General features: G+C 40.7%; 1 long non-coding RNA gene across 1 annotated transcript; it reads left to right on the top strand.

The window, feature by feature from the left end:
• Positions 1-2,235: 2,235 nt before the first annotated feature.
• On the top strand, positions 2,236-21,257 carry LOC138843769 (uncharacterized). Its single transcript, XR_011378751.1, has 3 exons — positions 2,236-2,303; positions 17,785-17,920; positions 21,052-21,257. It is a non-coding gene; the product is annotated as an uncharacterized lncRNA (long non-coding RNA).
• Positions 21,258-22,496: the final 1,239 nt, after the last annotated feature.

Below are 22,496 nucleotides of genomic sequence, written 5' to 3'. Positions count from 1 at the left end.
CAGAGATTCTTCAGGAATCTGGAAATTAATATACCACATGACCAGGCATCCTACTCTTGGGAATTTACGCCAAAAAATGAAACCAGGATATGAACGAGTTACTCACATGTTTATTGCAACTCAATGCGTAATACCTAAGATATGGGATCGACCCAGATGCCCATCAATGGATGACTGGATAAAAAACAACAACAACAACAACAAAAGCGTGGTATATATACATCATGGAATACTACTCAACCATTAAAAAGAATGAAATTCTGCCTTTTACAACAAAATCTGTACAACTGCAAACCATTATGCTTAGCCTCAAAAAGACAAATATCATGGTTTCTCTAATATGTGACAGTTAATGCAGACTACAAAAATCTATCAGAAGGAAATGGACATTTTATGATGTGATTGCTGTGTTCAGCCCTTGTTTAAACTCCTGTGGAACAGTGGTTTCACTTGTTGAATATTATTGTTGGTGGTGAATTAATCTTGTGAAATAGAGAGGATTAAGAGTATGTCTTTGCAAAAACTGATGGAAGGAAGAGAGGAGAGAGGGAAAGAGATGGGGGGGAAGAAAGTAGGGAGGAAAGTGTGATTGTCCTATTCGAACTGTACCCATGGGATGCATGAAATCTGTTCTCTTTACATTAATAAAAATAAAAGGAAAAAATCCATTTGTAATAGCTCCAATAAGATGAAATAGTAGTTAATAGTAGTTAACTTAATACTTGGTTTAAATAAGTTGTAATTCAGTGGTTACAATTATTTATAATATTTATACTTATTGTTTAAAATATCTGTCATTATAGTTTTATATTAGTTATATTTAATCACAGATCTGATGAAATGTATACAGAATTTGTATGCTGGAAATTATAAAATGCTAAAGAAGTCCTTGATAAAATGGAGAGACATACCACAGTTTTTGGGGATTTGAAGACACAATGTTTTTAAGATACCAGATCTCCCCTAAAAAGATTTAATATCATTAAAAACTTTTTTTTTTTTTTTTTTTAAAGATTTATTTATGTACTGAAAGTCAGAGTTACAGGGAGAGGGAGAAGGAGGGGGAGGGGGAGGGGGGAGGGGGAGGTCTTCTCTCCACTGGTTCACTCCTCAACTGGCTGCAACAGTCAGAGCTGCGCTGATCCAAAGCCAGGAGCCAGGAGCTTCTTCCGGTCTTCCACAAAGGTGCAGGGGCCCAAGGAGGACTTGGGCCATCTTCCACTGCTTTCCCAGACTATAGCAGAGAGCCAGATCAGAAGTGGCACAGCCGGGAATCGAACCAGTGCCCATATGGGATGCCAGCACTACAGGCAGCAACTTTACCCACTACGCCACAGTACCGGCCCCAAAAACTTTTTAAAAAGTCACTTGAGAAGCAAAGAGAAAATGACAGAGAGAAACACAGAGACAGACAGACAGACAGAGATAGTGTTGGTTCACTCTGCTAAATGCACATAATGGCTAGGACTGGGCCCAGGCCCAAAGCTGGAGTCAGAAACTCAATCCATGTCTCCCCAATGGGGGCTGCAACCCAATTACTTGAGCCATCACTCACTGCACTTCAGAGTCCCCAGCGGGAAGACAGAATTGGGAGCTGGAGCTGGGAATTAACCCAGGTACTCTGATGTGGGACACATGAATCTTAATTGGCATCTTAACTGCTAAGCTAAATGTCCACAATGATTTAATACCAACTTAAAAAAAATCATTTATTTATTTAAATGCAGAGTTACAGAGAGAGAGAGAGAAAGAGGGAGGAGGGGAGAGGGAGAGGAGAGAGAGAGCAGATGGACGCAATGGCCGGAGCTGGACTAGGTTGGGGCCAGAAGCTTCCTTCCAGCTATCCCACGGTGGGTAGCAGGGGCGCAAGCACCCAGGCCATCCTCCACCGCTTTTCCCAGGCATATCAGCAGGGAGCTGGATTGGAAGTGCAGCAGCCTTGACTCCAACTGGTGCTCATATGGGATGCTATCACTGCAGGCAGCAGTTTTACCCACCAAGCCAGAGCACCAGCCCCTAATACCAACTTAATCAAAATCTAGAAATTTTTTAATCAGTAAAGACACACTAATTCTAAAAGTCACACAAAAAGGCAAAGGAATAGAGTAGTCACTGCAACTTTGAAAAATAATTTTTAAAAAGTCATAATCTTCATTTTTAAAATGAGAGAGAAGGAGAAGGAGAGATCTTCACACAGAGAAAAAGAGGTTTCACATTCACTGGTTTATTCCCCAGATGCCCCTAACAGCATGGCTATTCCAGACCTAAACCAGAAACCAAGAAACTCAACCCAGGTCTCCCAGGTAAGTATCAGGGTCTCAGCTTACTTGAGCCTCAGCCCTGCCTCTCTCCCATGTTGCACAGTAACAGGAAGCTGGAACTGGGACTGAAAGTCAGGACTCCAATCAAGGCATCCAATACGGATGCAGGCATCAAGAGCAGCACCTGACCGCCAGGCCAAACACTTGCCCCCACCTAACTGTCAGAACGGTATAATACTGCAACAAAGACAGACACATAGATCAATACAACAGGACAGTGCAGAAATGGACTTCACAGACACAGAGCTCATCTTCGACAAACAGGCAAAAGTTATTCTGTAGAAGAATAGTAACTTTTACAACAAATGATGATAGATCATCCACATGCAAAAAAATAAAGCAAACTAAACCTCAATCTGAACTTTATCCTTTAAATCAAAACTAGTTCAAAATGGATGCTAGAACTAAATTGCCAATGAAAAACTACACATGTTCATTGTTAAAAAAAAAAAAAACTTGATGACACTTTCTATGTCAAAAGAGAAAGTAAAAAAGTTCTTTAGATATGATAGAAGAAATTAGTGACTTGGATCAAATAAGAGTTAAGAATATTTTCTCTGTGAAAGACACTAACCAAAGAATTATATACAGGAAATATCTGTAAATCAAACAAAGATTTTTAATACAGAATATATAGCATTCTAAAAACTAAAAAGTAAGAAAATAAGCAATTCAACTTTATTTTTAAAAAAATTACATGAAAGGCAGAGAGATAGACAGAGAGAAAGAGAGTAATCTCCCACCCAGTGGCTCACTGCCTAAATGCCCAAAACAGTCAGGGTTGGGCCAGGCCAAAGCTGCAAGCAGAGGACTCAACCAAGTTCTCGCATAGGATTATTTCAGTCGTCACCTGCTTCCTTCCAGGGTGTACATGAGCAGGAAGCTGGAATTGAGAATATCTCTGGATTCAAACCAAAATCTCAAATGTGGGATGCCAATGCAGTGCTGTAATCACAGCACAAAACACACACCACCATTCCAATTTTTTTTAATGAGAAAAGGACTTGAACACTTCATAAGGAAGATAAACAAAAGGCATCTAAAACACTTCATTAGTCTTACTGAAATGTGTGTTAAAACTATGATGAAATACTATAATGCACACATTACAGTGTTTCAAATTAAACTTACTTATCTGGAAGAGTTTTCTTACTAAACTTATTAAACTTATCTGGAAGAGTTTTCTTAGAATGAAGGTATTTTGGCTGTGTACCAGCCATTATTTCATAGGCTTGGATATATATGATAGCACTATACATCCATTTAAATAAAGAAATATTTATTTTTGATCCACTGATGTCTGGAACTGGCAAATATGCTGAACATCCAGAACTATCTTGCATTGTTGTGTAGGAATGTAAAACAGTACAACCACTCCGGAAGGCAGCTTGACCACTTCCTACACAGTTAAACTTAGGTTTATCCTATGATCCCACTTTCTGACCCCTAGCTATTCATCACAAATACAAAAATCTAGATCTTCACAAAAACAAGTATATGAATATTCACAACAGCTTTATTCAAAATAGCTAAAAAACTGGAAATAGCTCAGACGTTCTCCCCTGGATAATAAGGTACCAGCATTACATCTACATAATGAAGCAATGAGAGGATATAAAGTAATGATACACACAACTTGATGACCTCAGAAGCATTATGCTAATGAAGACAGCCCACCTCCAAAGGTGTCATACTGTAGGACTCTATTTATATGACATTCTGAAAAAAGACAAAGCCATAGTGAAAGAATAGTGCAGTGGTGGAGGACTAGGGACAGTGGGAGGCTCTGGCCACAAAATCAAAGCACAAAGGCAGCTTTTTGTGGTGACAACAATTCTGTATGTGCATCTTGGTGGTGATTACCGACATGTAGACACACATAAAAATTCTGTATAGCTACTGAATGTACACGCTAAAAACTCACACCAAAACAGTGCTAACTTCTATTTACTTATTTTATTTATTAAAAGGCAGTAAGACAGACAGATCTCCCACCTTCTGGTTTACTCCCCAGTGCTCACCAACAGCCAGGACTTGTCTAGATAGAAACCAGAAACTCAATCTGGGATTCCTATGTGGGTGTCAGGGACCCTACTAGTGAGGCTTCACCACAGTCTCCCAGAGTGCACATTTATAGGACGCTGAAATCAAGGGCAAAGCTGAGACTTGAACCCAGGCACTCAGATACGAGATGCGGGAATCCCAAGCAGTGTGTCAACCCCTGCACCGAAGACCAGCCCCCTATACAGGAATTCTGTAAGTAAAATTTTAAAAATATTTGTTACATGCCTCCAGTCTTAGTTCTGAGTCCTGCAAGGATCTATCATCCTAGTTAATGTAATATAATTAATGAACAGTAAAGAACACCAAAGGATATAATAATATCCTAATGGTGACCTCGCTGAATCATTTCAAAAGAAATCAGTTCAATTATTCATTCATTCATTCATTCATTCAAGAAATACTCACTAAGTATGCACTAGACACTCCATTAGTGACTGGATTTAGCAATAAGTATTAGAAGACATTGATTGGAAATATCTTCAGCAGGTTAAGGCCACAATTAAAAACTGTAACATGTAAAAACAATGCTACATGACCTAAAGTAATATAATCCAGGCATTCAGTGATCTTCTATTCCTCCTTAGACCTAGAATGAATTTTTAAAAGTGTAGAAGATAAGTTATACTATTGGCACATAAGAATTATTTCTCTAGGCTGAGCATTGAGTACAAAATAAATGGCAGAGACTTTGTGATAATACTCTCAAATAAGTACAGAGAGTGCAATATCTTATAGTTCTAGTTAAATTCAGAGCCATTTGCTGTTAACTCAGCCCAGACTGGGGTGGAAGTGCTGTTTTCTGACAAAAGCTGAGAAGTCTGATAATTGCTCTAGTCCTAACAGAAACCCACTATGCCTCAGCCCAGAACTCTTAGAGGAGGTGCTTGTTGTAAAGGCCATAAAAATCTCAATAAAGGACTCAAAAAGTGTACCACTGAACCACATACATTTTTCAGAGATCATTCAGAACTTACTGTACAAAATGATTAACAATAAGCTCCTAAACACTGGGAATTGTCCACAAAAATATGATATTTGGGTTTTGAAATACTGAAAATAGTTATTTCCATGAATTAAAAGATAAGACCATTCATAGGTCACAACAATAAAAATCATTATAACCACTAAAATATAGAATACTTAAGACATAACCTATCATCTCTTTGAATCCTCCCAACAACACTATGAATTAATCACTATCTAGCCTCATTCCCTTTTTATAAATACTTCCTAAACCCACCCAATTAGTAATGGTAACTTTATATTTAGACTCTTGACTTTAAAAGGAGACCCATGTTATGGCTCCAGTTGATCCATCACATAAAAACTATCCAAAATCTTTACTGTTGATGCCGAGTGAACATGCAAATCCTAAACAGTCATCAGTAATGTGGTGAGGGTGGTCTCATGGAGATCATACACTAAAGCCACAAACTATTTCTACCAACAAACCCACAAATAACCTGCTATTACTCCTTAAAGATTTCTCGCAGATGATAAAGTATAACTAAAAGAAATTAATTGTGGAACAAACTATACTTCAATTATCCCTTCTCTAGTTAAATAACTAAACTTTGTCAATGCCTTCCAGATGAAATGAACCAAGAACACATCTGTAGATGAACCTGCTGGATTTACTGCTCATAGCAACAAGGGAAACCATACACCATGGAGAGCCAGGGACAGCTCAGTATAAGGATGTCAGAAAGATCTCAGTACCGTTACTATGCTTGTGTTAGGTGACCTGGGGGAAACCTCAGGAAGGAAGACTGTGCTCTGGACTGGGTGCTGTCAGGAAGCAGGAGACACTTAATAATTCTAGGATCATATTTTATGGGGGAGGAAGGATGGGACATACACAGTAAGATTAAAGCTATTCTTACAAGAAGAAGCTGCAGTCCCTCAGATGAGTCATGTTTTGGTTCACACGGTGACCTTGTTGTGTTTGTATGTAGACAAGATTATTTGCTGATCTTGTTTTTGTGCTTCAATTTATCATGGTCGCCGAGCAGCCTTGTGTGATGCTGGTGGTCTGTGAGATTGTTGAAATTCAGTGCAGCTCCTAGCAACACCAAGGTCTGGCTAATAAAGCCAGGCCAGTTGCCAGACGTCACAGATTGCCTCTCTCTTTCTCAGCTTAAACCTTTCCTTTTCCTCTCACCCATATAGGTCTGGGAAAATGAAGCTTGCCATATATCAATTAGGTAATTGACATTGAGTTACCTTCCAAGTGGCTTCTAAGAAACTAATTAGCCTATAATTTAAAAGAGTAATGTTATCCTTTGACAAAAATGAGATAGCTCTTTCCCTGAGTGAACAGGCTTCATATCATGTAAAAGTGGTGGATGTCCTTTAAAAAAAAAAAAAAATTTTAGAATTTTTTCCTTGACATTGAAATTGTCATTTTTGCATTTTAATTAAATGCACCTAAATGTTTTCTTTGTGTCTTTGGTTGTTTTCCAAAGCAAAAAGGCAAGTCTTACTGGAGGCTAAGGTAAAATGTGTGTTTTAGGAGAGAGGCTTTCTCAGTAGCAAATATCATTATTCTGGTCCTATAAAGAGTATGGGATTTGGAGTTAGATTATTTTTGTCCAACCAATAACACAATTACATTGCATGACCTTTACCTTGATGATAAACGTTTCTGTAAAAAGACATAATAATTATACCTGCCATGCATGACAGGTTAGAGAAAATTCAGACAAAAATAATAATGTACTCTGTAATCTCTGAAAGCACTGAAACACTAGTCATTATTGTTAATCAGGATATAAAATACTGTTCTGTTAATGAAAAGTTTATCAACAACTTACTAAAACCAAGGCTAATGATATAAGAAATAAACTAATCATGCTAGACCATCCTTCTATATTAGGCATAGAATGTTTTTGAGTTTTAAAAATCCTCTAAAATGCAAATCCAGAATGTATAAGATGTTTACTCAGGAAAATTAAAAAGACCGTCTCAGAGCCACATAATCCACTATCTAGTTGACTCAAAGTCATTAATGTAAAATAAATGACCCATGGTACTGTATTGATTTACTATTTCGTGTTATACAAAATATTCCAGTCCTCAGGGTTCTAAGGGCATGTAATTTTCAAAGAATAGTGAGACTAACTCAAATTTAAAGGTGCAGAAAATAAATTGTGTGAAACAGGGCTAAATAAGTAGTTCAGTCTATGTCTAAGCAGGATGTTGTTGTGGGAGCCTCTCCCAGGCTCTTAAAATGTGAAATCTTAAGAAATCTACTGAAACAACTCAAGGAATGGACAACAGATTTGGAGGAACGCATGGTGAGCTAGAGTCTAAAGGGGATTCATTTGGCTAATGTTCAGGAGGCAAAAATAAACATGGGGAGGTTGAGGGAACTTGGAACAAAACACTGCAGTGTGAAGAGACCATGTGAAACAAAGTCAAGATGTGGAGATGACCCAGCCTTCACCTACCATGCTGGAGAGTGCTAACACCCAGCAACACCACGAGTGCAGATCTGAAGCTCATAACCCACCCAGTTTCCACTCATAGAACAAATACCTGTACCAAAGAGCTACGCCAGGTATACTCACCACTGATGGTCAGTGGTGTAGCCAATCAGCATTGTGTAAGACGTCAGCACTGATAAGTGGCTATTTACAGTTAGCATGGGTGACATCCATGGGAGTCCCAAGTCTCTGCCTGGTCTCTATAAGCCTCACTTCTTATCCCAAAAAAGGCATAAGCTCCAGCAGTATATGGACATGGAAAGCCTGACGGTATGTAAAGGGGTAGGGACTGCAGCAGAAATTCCCTACACCTGTAATTAGCTAAAGCTAAACAGGTCTGGCTCGAGAGCTCCCCCAGAGTAAATTTATATGTAAAACTAATGAGATAACTCCAAATTAACTCCATTTTCCTCTAAATATCCTTAAGGAGTCTAGAGTTCCAAGATGGCCGTTAGACTAAAGATATAACCATACCACCTTAGTCATTATTTATAATGCTGACTGAGCCGAGGCTTTAGATAAAGAAGCCAAGAAGGTTGTCTTTTCAAAGATGAAATATAATGGACTAGCCCTTTAATTAATCTTTGTGGTTAATTTTTTACAGGATGATATGTAGTTGGTTGACTGTCCTGTGTTGATTCAACCTCTCCTCATTCTGCATATCATGAAAGGGAATAGAGTGATGGGCATTAAGTAATCTGTGACAGTAATGGATATTTTCCTGCCATCTGTAAGTATCAAGACGGGAGGTCCAGGCCAACAGTTCAGGATGCTTCCCAGAAAATCATCAGCTCAGAAACAGGCATGTGATTCATACAAGGTCAATGAGACACCAGGGAACAACTTTCAGAGGCCTCTCAGCAGTCAAAGATAATCACAGAAAGACATGCTTTCTCTCCATTCTGCAAAATGATTGACAAAGCAGGTAGCTTAATTTGCTACTGGAAGCACCTTCCTGATGATCAGGAATCCAGGTCTAGCGTGAAGTCTATGCTGTGTGGGGCAGACTTGCCAAGAGCTTAGATCCTTTACGACATGTTTGAGATGCTGGGACAACAAATCCTGATTTTGCAAGGATACACTGTATATTTCTCCAGGGGCCAACCAGTTCTCCCAGGTTTCTGTTACCAAAATCAACCTAAATAATACTATGGCTATGATTATAGTTTAAAGGAATACTTAATTTTGTGGCTCCAGGAATGCAGCCACTTTCTACACATGGAGTCAACTTTCACCTGAAAATGTGTTGTGTTCAAACAGTCTTCTGTGGAAAAGACTTGTCCCTCAGATTAAAAACCAGAAACAACTGGAAGACTTTAGTTAAAACACCCTTCCTTGGGCCAGCATTGTAGCATAATGGGTTAAGTCGCTGCCTGTGAGCTGGCGTCCCAGATGTCTGCCAGTTCAAGTCCCAGCTGCTCCACTTCCAATCCAGCTTCCTGCTAATGTGCCTGGGAAAGCAGAGAAAGATGGCCCAAGCACTTGGGCCCCTGAATCCACATGGCGACTCAGATGGAGCTCCTGGCTCCTGGCTTCAGCATGACCATGCCCTGGGCATTGTGGCCATTTTGGGAATGAACCAGCAGATGGATGATCTCTTTCTCCCTCTGTAACTCTGCCTTTCAAATAAATAAAATCTTAAAAAAAAAAAGTCCTGATGCTGTAGCAAAGGGACCCAGTGAATAAAGGAATTTTCTATAAATAAGAACTGAGGTGTAATCAGGAAGCTTAGGTATTAGCATCTATCTGAGGAGTTCTTCTATAGGTGTGGTCAGGTTAGTGCTGCAGGAAATCCTAATACTTCATAGGCAAGCTTAACTTTCTACCTGTAATTCCTGTATTTTATGCAATTGTTCACCCCTAGTACTTAATAATTTCCTTTTTGGAAGCTCTAGTGTTTATCTGCTACCCTCTGAAAAAAAGTCAAAGGTCTTTTGAGAAATGTGTCCTTAATTGTAACAGAAATTAAAGTGAGAGGACTCATGAAAGGAAAGTTAGAGCACTTGATGCTGAGTCACCCCCTTTGAAGATTATTCTTGGGCCTAACCCAAGGGGTCCTAGGTTTAATTTCTCAATGAACACCATGTTCTGTCACTCCCCCTCTTCGCGGAGGAACGACACAGGACCCTGCGCTGTTCTTTTGTCTGCTCGGCCCTTCCCGGGTTTGCTGCTGGTCCTTCCCGGGTTGGCTGCCGATCCTTCCACCTCCGCGGAGGGGTGGTTCCCCCTGCCACTTTCCCCACTTCCGCGGGGGAGCGGCACACCGCCGGCCAGCTCTCTCGGGGGCTGCTCAGATGTTATTCGGATGTTCCCCTTAGATGTTCCTGGTGCATGTTGTCTCTCTCCTCCTTTATAGTCCTCTTCCACCAATCCCAACTCTGCTACCCACACGCTGAGCACGCTGCTCTCCTCCAATCAAGAGCAGCTCCTGCAGTTTATTGGTCGAACTGGAGGCAGCTGTGTAGAAGTTGTTTACTCCTCTCCCAGCACCATATTGTGGGAGAGCAGATGCATAGAATAAGTCTTAATTCCAGTAACTTAGTCTAGTCCGAGTTGCTCCCCACAATGTTCCTTACATCATGGTGTCTTCTTGGCTGTGTTGGCTGACAATGAACCAAAGAGCACCTAGATGTCTTGAGTGAACACACTGCTAACAGATACATAACTTTTGGCCAAGCTCTGTCACTCCAGAGATGCTCAGGTTAACAAGATCCCTGTCCAAAGTGCTCAGAATAGCCTCAGGAACCATCAACATCCAGTGTACTGTGGGGCCATTACATTCAATGTGGAAATCAGAGCTTGGAAATAAAAGCTTCTCTCACCCAGTTGCAGTCACTAATCTATAGTTGTTGAGACCCTGCCCGTACATTTTGGAGCACCTTGCCGATTCTCCCTTCAACAGAAAATCAATATATGTAAAGCAATTTGTGTATCAGCACAATCAGCAAGGCACAGATGCTGAGACTTCTAAAGTAACACTCAGCAAAAAAAAAATATTTTTAGTGTGTCAAATTTGACTGGCTGATTGTAGATCTATTTGGCTCCAACATTTTATTTATTAATGTATTTTATTTGAAAGGCACAGAGAAAGATTGACAGAGATCTCCCATCCAGTTTTTCACTCCCCAAATAGCCAGGCTAAGCCCATGAGCCAGGAATTCAATCAAGGTCACCCATATGAATGACAGAGACCCAACTACTCAAGCCATCACTGCTGCCTGCCAGGGTACACAGTAACAAAATGGGAGCAGAGTCATGAGTCAAATCAAGGCACTTTGATACAGGGTGCAGGTGTCCCAAGCAATGTCTTAACCATTAGGTCAAAAACCCATTCCCTATTTGACTTAAATCACCTTTTTGAAACAACATGTTACACGCTATTTATATACCCCAAGCTGACTTAGACAAAAAAAAAAAAAAAAAAGCTTTAGAATCATTTCATTCCTGAAAGAAAGCAAATTGAAGAAACAGAAAGCCATACAAATTCTCAATAATGTAATTAATATTTCTTAATTTTATTGAGTGTTTCTGCATGTCTGCAAGCAATTTCATGTTATCAGGTCCTTCTTGTGCAACTTTGACTGAGAAAATCATTTTTGAATACTGAATAAACATTAACTTGCTGTCTTGCCATTGCAAGTTATTTGAACCCCACATATATGCTTTATTTTTTTATAATTATGCCTGGATATCAAATTTTTGTTCTTTGCCCTTTTTAGTCCATGGTTATATTTGTTGTTTTTGAGCTTAGAAATCACTCGGGAGAGTTACTGCAGCAGTCTCTTTCAAACATCTCAGCTCTGTGCCATATTTTAGTGTTCTCAATATTATCTAATGTTCTTGAATTTAAAAATAGAAACTACAAAATATCAAGAAGGAATTTCTTAGTTATGTACCACATGCCACCCACCCCTTTGTTTAAAAACAGGCAACTAATCTTTGGAGTAGGAATTTGTAGTTACACTGGATCTATGCTTCTGGTTATTGTTATTGTCATTATTCTCAACAATGTCTCACATAGCAGAATATAGGACACTATGAGATCCATTTCAATCAGAGTAAGCAGTTGTAGGGTTTCCCCTTGCAATTGCACTACCTTTACTGCACGAGAAATACATCTCCACCCTCTGTGCTGAAATTGATACTAATAGGACCACATTCATCATACAATGAAATACAGTGGAACTGAAGTAGGTAGGCTGTACCATCTATAATTGGGCAGAAAAAAATCACAAAGAGAATTGAGGACCTAGCAGAGATCAATTAATTTGGTGTGTGATGTTTCGCTGTCCTATGAACCAAATTGCTAAAAATAACAAGGACCACCAATGTGAGATCATTTAAATCCTAACATGGGCAAAATAGCTACTATTTGTATTGGTCAAATTAATAATATAATTTTTATATATAATTTGTGAGTATGAGTAGTTCTGTTTGCATAAGGTGCAAAGAAGTGAGATTCAGATATTGCTTTTTCTTATTTACTAATGTGGCTAACATGGTCTGTGCATAGTCAATGTGGTAGCTTACCCCCTTAGCACTTCTAAAGCCATTATGATAATCAACGAATCTGGCCAACAGAGTCATGGGTCATAATTCATTATTTGAGTAAGATATAGAGTTGAGGTATATGCATTTACTCCTTCCACAAACATGTTGTAGGACCCTAGCCTATGCAAGGAACTATGTTGGGAAGGAGGAAGAAGACAGTGAATCTGCTCTTCCATGGCTGACAGTAGGAAGGGGAACAGCGTAAACCAGTCAGCTGTCCATTCTGCTTCCACAGTGCTGTGCACAGTGATTATTGCAGCATTGCCTTCAGAGACACACAGGCCTGGGTCTCAATCCAAGCTCGAGTCTCAAATGCTGATCATTCATGTGCCTTTGGGCAAGTCACTTAGTTTCTCTGACTCTTGATTTGCTTATCTATAAAAGGGAAATGGTAACAACTACCTAGCATATATTTTAGGTTTCAAATAATCAATGCCAAGGAAGTTGCCCAAATAGTAGGTCTCTTATTTACAAGAAGATGATGATGATGATGACAATGACAACTTTTAAATGATTAAGATAGTTAATTATAAGACCGTCAATCAAGTAGAGTTAATACAGCCTTTTATGTATGACTTGAGGGTTGTCGGAAATATCCTGCCACTAACTACCCACCAAAATAAATATTATCCTTTAGCCTGTCACCCTTTGAATTACGACCTTGTGTCCTGTTAAAACACAAAGAGGGGAAAACACATCTAGACATTTTACATTTTTACCATCTTAAGATTAACCACTTCAATGTATCTTAAGTAGAGGGCCCACTTGAAATCACTTTTCACTGATGGGCACAAGATGAAGTTTAAGGCCAGAGGATAAGGCATTTTTATGCACATCTGGGACCTGCACATTCAGAAGTGTGAAGACTCAGCACATGTGATTAAGAAGGGGAAAGAAGGAAGGAGAGGGATCAGGAAGCAGGATGATGCAGGGCTTTAAAATAAGAGCTAACACATGACACTGACTTCTGAAAAATCTTGCATGTTTATGTCATGCGGTGCTTTCACTAATGTTATTAGGCAAGTACTATTTAGGTTTCCAGTTCATAACCTAAGGAATTTGAAACAGAGATGTTAAATGACTTTCCGAAGATGCACAGGGAATGTGGGAGGCCAAAGCCAAAACTCACACTCCTGCCTTAACCCTGATTATTTCCTCTTAACCACGGTCCGGCAGAGTCTAACCCTTTGGCCATATTACTGGTTTGCACTTGATCGTGATCTTTTGCCAAGATTCTTGAGGTTCTTTGCATACGCAAGTCCACCCTCTGAGTCAATGAGAAAGCCCCCTTTCACACCAGAAGCTGCATGACGACACAAAACCAAAGGCAATAAAGTAGACATAAGACCAAGGGATTTCTGTGCCTTGATACTTTTATGGGGAATGTTGAAAGAGGGTACAATATGTGCTGAAATGCAGGTGGAAGCTCTTTATAACGAAGAAGCAATTGCTTACTTTTAAACACCGCTCTTAAGAGTGTAGTAAAAAGTGCTACACATTGTTGCTAAACAAAACGGAGCTCCCAAATCTATTTACTTCGTAACAGAGGGAGTAGGAACACTACAAGCTACCAATTTACTTTCTGCCAATTAGTACAGCTTGTGGTTATATTTGAGGTTGGAAGCCCAACCTTATGCAAGAATTTGGGGGGGGGGGGGAGGGCATGAGCAGATGGTGGAGGGGCAGGTAGCACGTGAAATTTCTTAGCTAAACTCAGGGGCAGCTAGGGAGTATCTTACTGTGTGGGAATTGAGTCTTTTTTGCCCTATTATTTTGGTTCTCAAGGGTTTGCTGGAGTTAAAAGTAAAATGAACTTTTCACCCTGGGGACCAACATGTCCTTTAGAATTTCTGGCTTCATTTGAGATAACTGGTAAGTCTTAATACTAATGTTCCTCTTCGCCTTTAAATAACTTGAGCTGGCAAAGATAGGATGTCAGCTCAGCTAGTGAGAAGGATTGGGGAATGAAGGACGAGGATCAAAGAGTGACAAAGGCCCTTTCCTCCCCATAGACCAATGTTGCCTGTGAGTTTTCATCTGTGTTCTGGCTGGAGGAGGGCAGGGAGTCAGAGAAATGAACGAGGAAACTGACACTTCCAAAACAACTTCCAGACCTATTAAAACATCAAAGCCATAATATTCCCCCAGCAGTGAACTTCAGATGATAGCTTAAAAGAAGACAGTACCAAGGAATGTTTATCTCCACGTTCACAAAACCTAGGCCTCCCATCACCATAGTTTTCTGTTTTTATGTGTTGAACAGCTTGTAATGGCTTCAAATAAAGAGACTAAAAATACGAGTATGTGGCATCCACATAGAGAGAAAAATATAAAACATAAGGCTTAATCATTCATTATCACCCTGATATTTTCCAATGTGGACAGGGTTGAGCTTGGCATGTAAATTGAAATAGAGAAAAAACACTTTTACAAGACTACTCTTTATGGATATACCTTTTATGGGCACAAAAATGTTCCCAACCACTGGAACACAAAAGCATGAAAGTAGATAATCTGGAGTTAAGTAGAAATCTGCTTGTTCTCACACACACACACACACACACACACACAGTTTTATATTTTAGAATAGTCCTGGGGTTCACAGCAAAATTCAAAGGAACATACAGATTTTTCTCTAAACACACAGCCTCTCCCATTCTCACCATCCCACACCATAGTGGTATACCCGTTACAACTAATGAACCTTTGTTAACACACCATCCAGAGTCCCAGTTTACATTAGGATTTACTAGTGTTGTTGTACGTCCTAAGAGTTGGACAAATGCATAATGACATGTACCCATAATTATAGGATCACACAAAGTAGTGGCACCACCCTAAAACTCCTACGCACACCACCTACCAGCCCTTTGTAAAATATATAGCTCTACAAGAACCTGTTTCAAATAGAAAGAACACAGTGATGTATTAAGAGTCAAACTTGATTTTTACTGCATAAGCGTAATATAAAATATGAGATGCAGTTTTGAGCTCTTGGTGACCCAATAGATGCCTTCATTAAGTTTTTACACTGGACAACCAAGTCCGCCCAAACATCTGAATTTGGGTAGAGAGTTTGGTATTCAAAGCCTGAGGATACTTTCACAGGGCTATGGGGACACACATCCTTTCTCTGCCAAGAGCTGAAGACTTTAACGCTCTCCAAGGATCCAGTTACTTCCTCTGTAGCCGGCAATGGAGGCGCCCAAAATGATTCCTAATCCCAAAGCCTGAATGAGACCAGAAGCTACACAAGCCAAGCTGTCAGGAAGACTGTGCGTTTGCAATACTCATTGTGATGGTCCCCAGATAGACACTCACTGGTCAGACCACATGTGCCGATCCTTCATGCAGGAAATATGGTCTCCATATGTTCAGATGTCTACGTGTTGCTGGTTGTGCTTCCTCCTCTCTCTCTTTCTTCAGCAAATTCATCGTTTCTTTTCATTGACAAATTGCCAGGCCTTAATTTATAAAACAGACCAAGTGTGAAGTAACCATGGCAAGGAAACCAAAACAATGAGAAACTAAAGCCGCAGAGCAGTATGTGATATATTTTGTATTACAAAGGTATGATTTGCCTTCAATCCTTGTGACATAAGCCCCTAAAACACACAAAGGGAGTGATACTATGCAGAGGGCACAGAGCAACAGTGTTTCATACCAAACCTTCCATGTTCCATGCCTCCTGGTGAGGGCAGCAGACTGGTTCAATTTCCAAACAAGTTACCTTCCTAAAAAAAAAAAAAAAAAAAAAAAAAAAAATACAAAGTAAGTGACAGCTACAGAGAGTTTTAGAAACATTTACTGGGGTGGGTGTTGGTGCAGTAGTTAATTTTCCACTTGTGATGCCCATAGTCCATATTTTAAAGCCTGGTTTGAGTCCCCTCTCCTTTTCTTTTCATTCAATTCCTGCAATAGTGTGCATTCTTCTTCTTTTTTTTTAATCTTTGACAGGCAGAGTGGAAAGTGAGAGAGAGAGAGACAGAGAGAAAGGTCTTCCTTTGCCGTTGGTTCACCCTCCAATGGCCGCCACGCTGTGGCTGGTGCATCGCGCTGATCCGAAGCCAGGAGCCAGGTGCTTCTCCTGGTCTCCCATGTAGGTGCAGGGCCCAAGCACTTGGGCCATCCTCCACTGCACTCCCGGGCCACAGCAGAGAGCTGGCCTGGAAGAGGGGCAACCAGGACAGAACCCGGCGCCCCGACCGGGACTAGAACCCAGTGTGCTGGTGCCGCAAGGCAGAGGATTAGCCTATTGAGCCACGGCGCCAGCGTGTGCATTCTTCTAAAAAATCATTTATTTGACAGGCAGTTTCAGAGAGAGAGAGAGAGAGAGAGAGAGAGAGAGAGAGAGAGGAGAGACAGAGCGAAAGACCTACAGAAAGTTCTTCTATCTGCTGGTCCACTCCACAAATGGCCACAATGGCCGTGGATGGGCCAATCCAAAGCCAGGAGCCAGAGCTTCCCCAGGGTCTCCCGCACAAGTGCAGCATCCCAAGAACTTGAACCATCTTCTACTGCTCTCCTGAGCCATCAACAGAGAGCTGGATTGGAAGAGGAGCATCCGGGACACGAACCGGTACCCATATGGGATGCTGACACTGCAGCCAGAAGCTTAGCCTATTATGCACAGCACAGGCCCCTAGTGTGCATTCTTGAAGGCAGCTGGTGATGGCTCAATACTTGGGTCCCTGAAACCCATGTGGAAGACCCAGATGAATTTCTGGATTCCTGGCTTTGGTCTGAATCAGTGCTCACTGTTGCTGGCATTTGGAAAGTGAACCAGTGCATGGAAGGTCTCTTTGTGTCTCTCTGCCTTTCAAATAAAATGAAAATGTTTAAAAAATTTAAAAAAGAAGATTTGGGGTCAATGCTGTGGAATAGTAGATGAAGTTGCTTCACAAAGGAGTGCTAGTTCAAGTCCCGGCTGCTCCACTTTCAATCCAGCTCTCTGCCAATGGCCTGGGAAAAGCAGCAGAGGATGGCTCAAGTTCTTGGGCCCTGCCACCCATGTGGGAGACCCAGAGAGAGCTCTAAGTAGTCATCTTGGACAGAGGATCTCGATCTCTGTCTCTCTCTAGCTTTCAAATAAATAAATCTTAAAAAAAAGGCGACGACACATTTACTTACTCTGATTTTATGAAAATGAAAGCAACAGTCATGAAGCAGAAGACCCCAGCACACTGTCCATCAAGCCCTGGAGCATGACTAGGATCCCAGGGGCATTCTCCCCCTTTGCCTCAGTCAGGAGGAACAGAAAATCTGCCCCTTTGTCACTAGCTTATGCTTTTTGTTCTCTATTTAATGAGTGAAAAGCAAACCGAAATGAGAAGATCCGTCGGGTGCTCTTTCATTTCTTTCAGCTCCCCAGATACAGCTCTCCCCTGAGTGCCCTCTGCGAAGTCTGACCCCAACAAAGTCTGCTTCGTGCCCTTGGCTGGAGATCCTGCTGACACCAGGGCACTGCCCGAACTGAGGAAGGCAAATCCTCTCTTCAAGGTACAGTACTTCCTATTCTGACTCCATAAATTTTCATTAGTTTTCCTGAATTCCACCACCCTAAATGGAGGAAAGTCAGAACCTACAATAAAAGGAGTTGGAGCGCTTCTCATATCCTAAGTGATTATCTTCCAGCCTTGAGCTTACCAGTGACATTCGCCCACCTAAGAATATGAGTATGGGAGGAGGTGGCCAGCATGAAGTGCGGACTAGAGGTCACAAAAGGAACCTCTGGCAGGTGTGTTTGGCATGATGCAGTGAAGATGGGTGCAGATCACTAGGCCTAGCTGTGTACCTGGTAATTCATCAGCTCGAGGTGGAGGAAGGAACCAACCACCCTATGTCATGCAGTCTACTTGCCACTCTTTTTTTTTTTTTCTTTTCTTTTCTTTTTTTTTTTTGTTTTTTTTTGTTTGACAGGCAGAGTGGACAGTGAGAGAGAGACAGAGAGAAAGGTCTTCATTCTGTTGGTTAACACCCCAATTGGCCGCTACGGCTGGCATGCTGCGCCGATCTGAACCCAGGAGCCAGGTGTTTCTCCTGGTCTCCCATGCAGGTGCAGGGCCCAAGTACTTGGGCCAACCTCCACTGCCTTCCCGGGCCACAGCAGAGAGCTGGCCTGGAGAACGGGCAACCAGAACTGAATCTGGCGCCCCGACTGGGACTAGAATCTGGGGTGCCGGCACCTCAGGCGGAGGATTAGCTTATTGAGCTGCGGCGCCGGCGCCACCCTACTCTTTCTACAGGCTCTTAAGAGACTCTGATGATTGTATTGGCTTCCTGAGTAGCTTCATGCCCAGGGAAGTGTCCTGGATGGGAGACATGGGTTTTTGCTGATTTCATTGGAGTCAATGCAACTCTGAGTTTCTTGGTCTCTAGAAAAACTAGTAATGCTGATATCCTGGTGCTGCTGGAATGAAAACTGAAGTCATACTGCAATATACGCCCCCAAATCACACTGCCCTAAAGACAAAAAGCCTATTGATCAACATCCAGTAAGTCATTGACATACTTTGACCACACAGAACAATCCCCTTCGAAGACCAATAAATTGTACTCACTCTGTCTCTTCCAATCACTTTTCTTGCTTTTTTCTTTTAACCTTCTAGGTTGCTCATCATTCTGTTAACATCCAAGAACATGGATAGCTTCACTCTTTTCCCCAACTGTAGTGTCTGTTTAGAATCCGTTATGACTGACTGTATCCTAGGAATAAAGGAGAAAAGAGCTTTTGAGAATAGCTCCAACACCATCTAATGCCGGTATATTGGAGGACGGTGGTTTCATTAAGTGAAGTGAATTGTAAACACACAGCAAGGGGCACATTTGGCAGGGGAAGGGATAGTAGAAATCCTGAATTTGGGTCCTTAATCGTAAAACACCTATGAAACATTCCAGGAGAGAGAGAGTGTGTGTGCAAGTGAGAGTGAGACAGCACACACATAATCCAGGCAGGCATTAGCACTGGCACTTGATACATGGATATCGTTAAAGCAGAGCAGTGAGAGATGAAGAGATTTCTAAAGGAAGGATGGCAGTGAGAGAAAATAAATCAGAAGAATGAGGACAGAGCCATGGTAAGTGTACAAAAACAGAGAACAAATGCAAACAGTATAACAAAATCCACAAAGGAGGAGGAAAGCAGACAAGTAGCAGAACCAGGAGGTGTCACAATCACAAAAGCCAAGGCAGGATCCAAAGAGAAGGAACATCAAGACGTGCAGCCACAAGAGAACCGGGGGAAATCATTAGCTGTGGTCCCTGAGAGATCAAGGAGACAGCCCAGTTAGCTGTGGGGCACGACAGCCTAGGTTTGAGCCTGGCTCATCCTTGCTGGTTGTGGGACTTTGGGCAGATGTGCCTCACCGGTGTGTCTTTCAAGTGGAGATAATAATAGAACCCACTTTACAGAGTTGGCAGGACGATCACATGAGGTGGCACCTTTAAAGTACCGAGACAACCGCTCGACATAAGCTCCCTGCAAATAGTTACTGCCATTACTGAATGTTACAACACTGCAGGGAAATAGGGAGCAATGCATATTTAATGCAACATATTAATCTTTGAAAAAATAATGACAGTAAGTTGATAGGGAGAAATAGGGTACCGTGCTTAGAAGGAAGATGAGTACAGGAACATTTTTCCTTTTGATTTTTCCCTACCCCAGTACTAAGGTTAGGGAGAAAAATCAAATTCATAGATATTTACAACAAAAAATATTAGTACCATGGGAACTACAGTTCTTATCTCATACTGGAAACTTTCACTAAGTCCTTATGGACACCCACATTCAATTTTAACATAAGAAGTCAACACCTGTCTGATGTGCTTAAGGTATATTTTCTATTTCTCCCAACTCTGTGATTACACAACTTGATAAATAAAGTATCTATCAAGTTTAATCCTTAGCTGTATTGTCTCTAACATGGTTTTAAGAAGTACATGTTGCACTAAATTTATAAATCACTTTCCAAAAGAACATTACAGAATAACTAATCTAAATAATACATGTCATTATTTTAAGTAAGAACAAGTTATGCTTCCCTAAATAATTGTGCCTTAAGTTAAGCCATCAATCATGTCATAATTACTTTTAAAAATGGTCCTTCTCTTTGATTATGTCGATCCTTACATCTATTCACGGAAGTGGGAAATAAAGTGAAGATTTATTACAAAGAATGTAAGGTATTTTCAATTAAAAATGACTACAGTTTTTGGCTTTCCAGTACTTGGCATTATTCTGGGATACAGTATTCCATTGTATTCTTATTTCACAGCTGTACAAAGCTTCCATTCATATCAAAAATATGCTCTAGACCCTAACCTTGACCATGAAAGTTCTCTTTGTATTTATGATTACAGCTGGTAGAGCTTAGCTGGCCACCTGTTATCAATTATCATCGAATATGCTGGCTTGCTCCATGAAACTTCTCAAGTAATATTTTTGGGAGTATTTTTTTTGCTTCTTTACCTTTTTTCATTTTGAAAAAAGAGAAACTAAAATAAGAACAACAGATTTTTTTTTTAATTTTTGCCTTCCAATTAATGAGTTACATTTGTTAAGTGAAACAATCAGGATTTTTACAAGCATGGTACCAACTGACCATCTCATTCCAATGTATGTTCCATAGGTATGCCAGATGCTATGAAGTTATAGGTCTCCAAGGCATTTACATCATGCTCCATCAACCACCCAAAGATTCTTAGTAGCTCCGAGGGCTCCTTTTTTAAAGGATATTTTTGGATTTCTCAACATTTGTGTCAAATTTTAAGGACTTATATGAATTGACTAGTAAGTGAATTTGCTGTTTGAAAACACTGATGTAAAGGAAATAAAAATTATGTAAGACTCAAGACCATGTTTTCAATGATATCAGTTCAACTTTGGAAGTGATATTAATAAACATGGAATAATTAGATATGGACAAAGATTTAACCAATGGAAAGACTCTCCAAAAATGCAGTCAGAGTGAGAACAGAGGAAGTCACCCATGAGGAACAGAAGCAAACATTCACCTTACAGGAAAGGAATTGAGGATAAGGAGGAAGCTGTCCATGGCAAGAAAACAGCAGAAAAATCTTCCAAGGGAGTACAGAGTAGGAGCCTGGGAGGATCCCCAGGAAGAACTTAAGCATGGGACATTCCTTAGATGGTTCACTTGCAGCTCATAGATATTTCCATCCAGAGCAGCAGGGTTCGCTTTATTACTTCCCACTTTATATCATCTTATAATTCTGCTAAATTTATGAATTAAATGACAAAATTCTCACATGGGTAATCTGATTACTGGACTAAAAAAAAAAATAAACTCAAGACCATTTGCCTTTCTTAGAAAGAATTTCACATTCTTATATAGTTCATCATTGACAGTCATAGTTTATTTTCCAAAAACGTGCATGCTTAGTTTTTATTTCCCCAGCATTCCATTGGATGTAGTTCTTAGCCTTGCATGGCCTCAAACCAAGGCTGTCCTATAGCCTTCCTGGCCAGGGGAAACCACAGGTGCTGCCTGCATAGCTTTATATGAGGAGCGTCTCTGACCATGGCTATGGATACTGGCCGAGACCTGAACTGCACGTCTACTTCAAAGACTCTCAAGACTCAACCCAGGACATTTAAGTCTATTGAAATGTTGACTTTAAAAATGTCAGTTTATCAGACAGGGGCTCCGCCCCAGCTTGGAGAAGTATGAAGGAGAGAAAAAGGATATTTACAGTAAGTCATTGAGTACTGACACATTCACAATAGTTGTTCTTGGCCAAATGAGTCATGTATTCTTTTTAAAACAAAGATTCTAGGGGCTGGCACTGTGGTGTAGTGGGTAAAGCTGCCTCCTGCCAGGCCATCCGAGCTTCTCCACTGCTGATCCAGCTCTATGGCCTGGAAAAGCAGTGGAAGATGGCCCAAGTTTTTGGATACTTGCGCTCCCGTGGGAGACCTGGAAGAAACTCCTGGCTCCTGGCTTCAGATTGGCTCAGATCCCGCCACTGCGGCCATCTGGGGAGTGACTCAGCAGATGGCAGATATTTCTCTCTGTAACTCTGCCTCTCATAAATAAATTTTTAAAAATAATTT

The sequence above is a fragment of the Oryctolagus cuniculus genome, chromosome 9, assembly GCF_964237555.1.
Source record: "Oryctolagus cuniculus chromosome 9, mOryCun1.1, whole genome shotgun sequence".
Taxonomy (NCBI): Eukaryota; Metazoa; Chordata; class Mammalia; order Lagomorpha; family Leporidae; genus Oryctolagus; species Oryctolagus cuniculus.
Note: the sequence above shows the minus strand (reverse complement) of the source record. Positions and strands in the feature narration are given on the sequence as shown.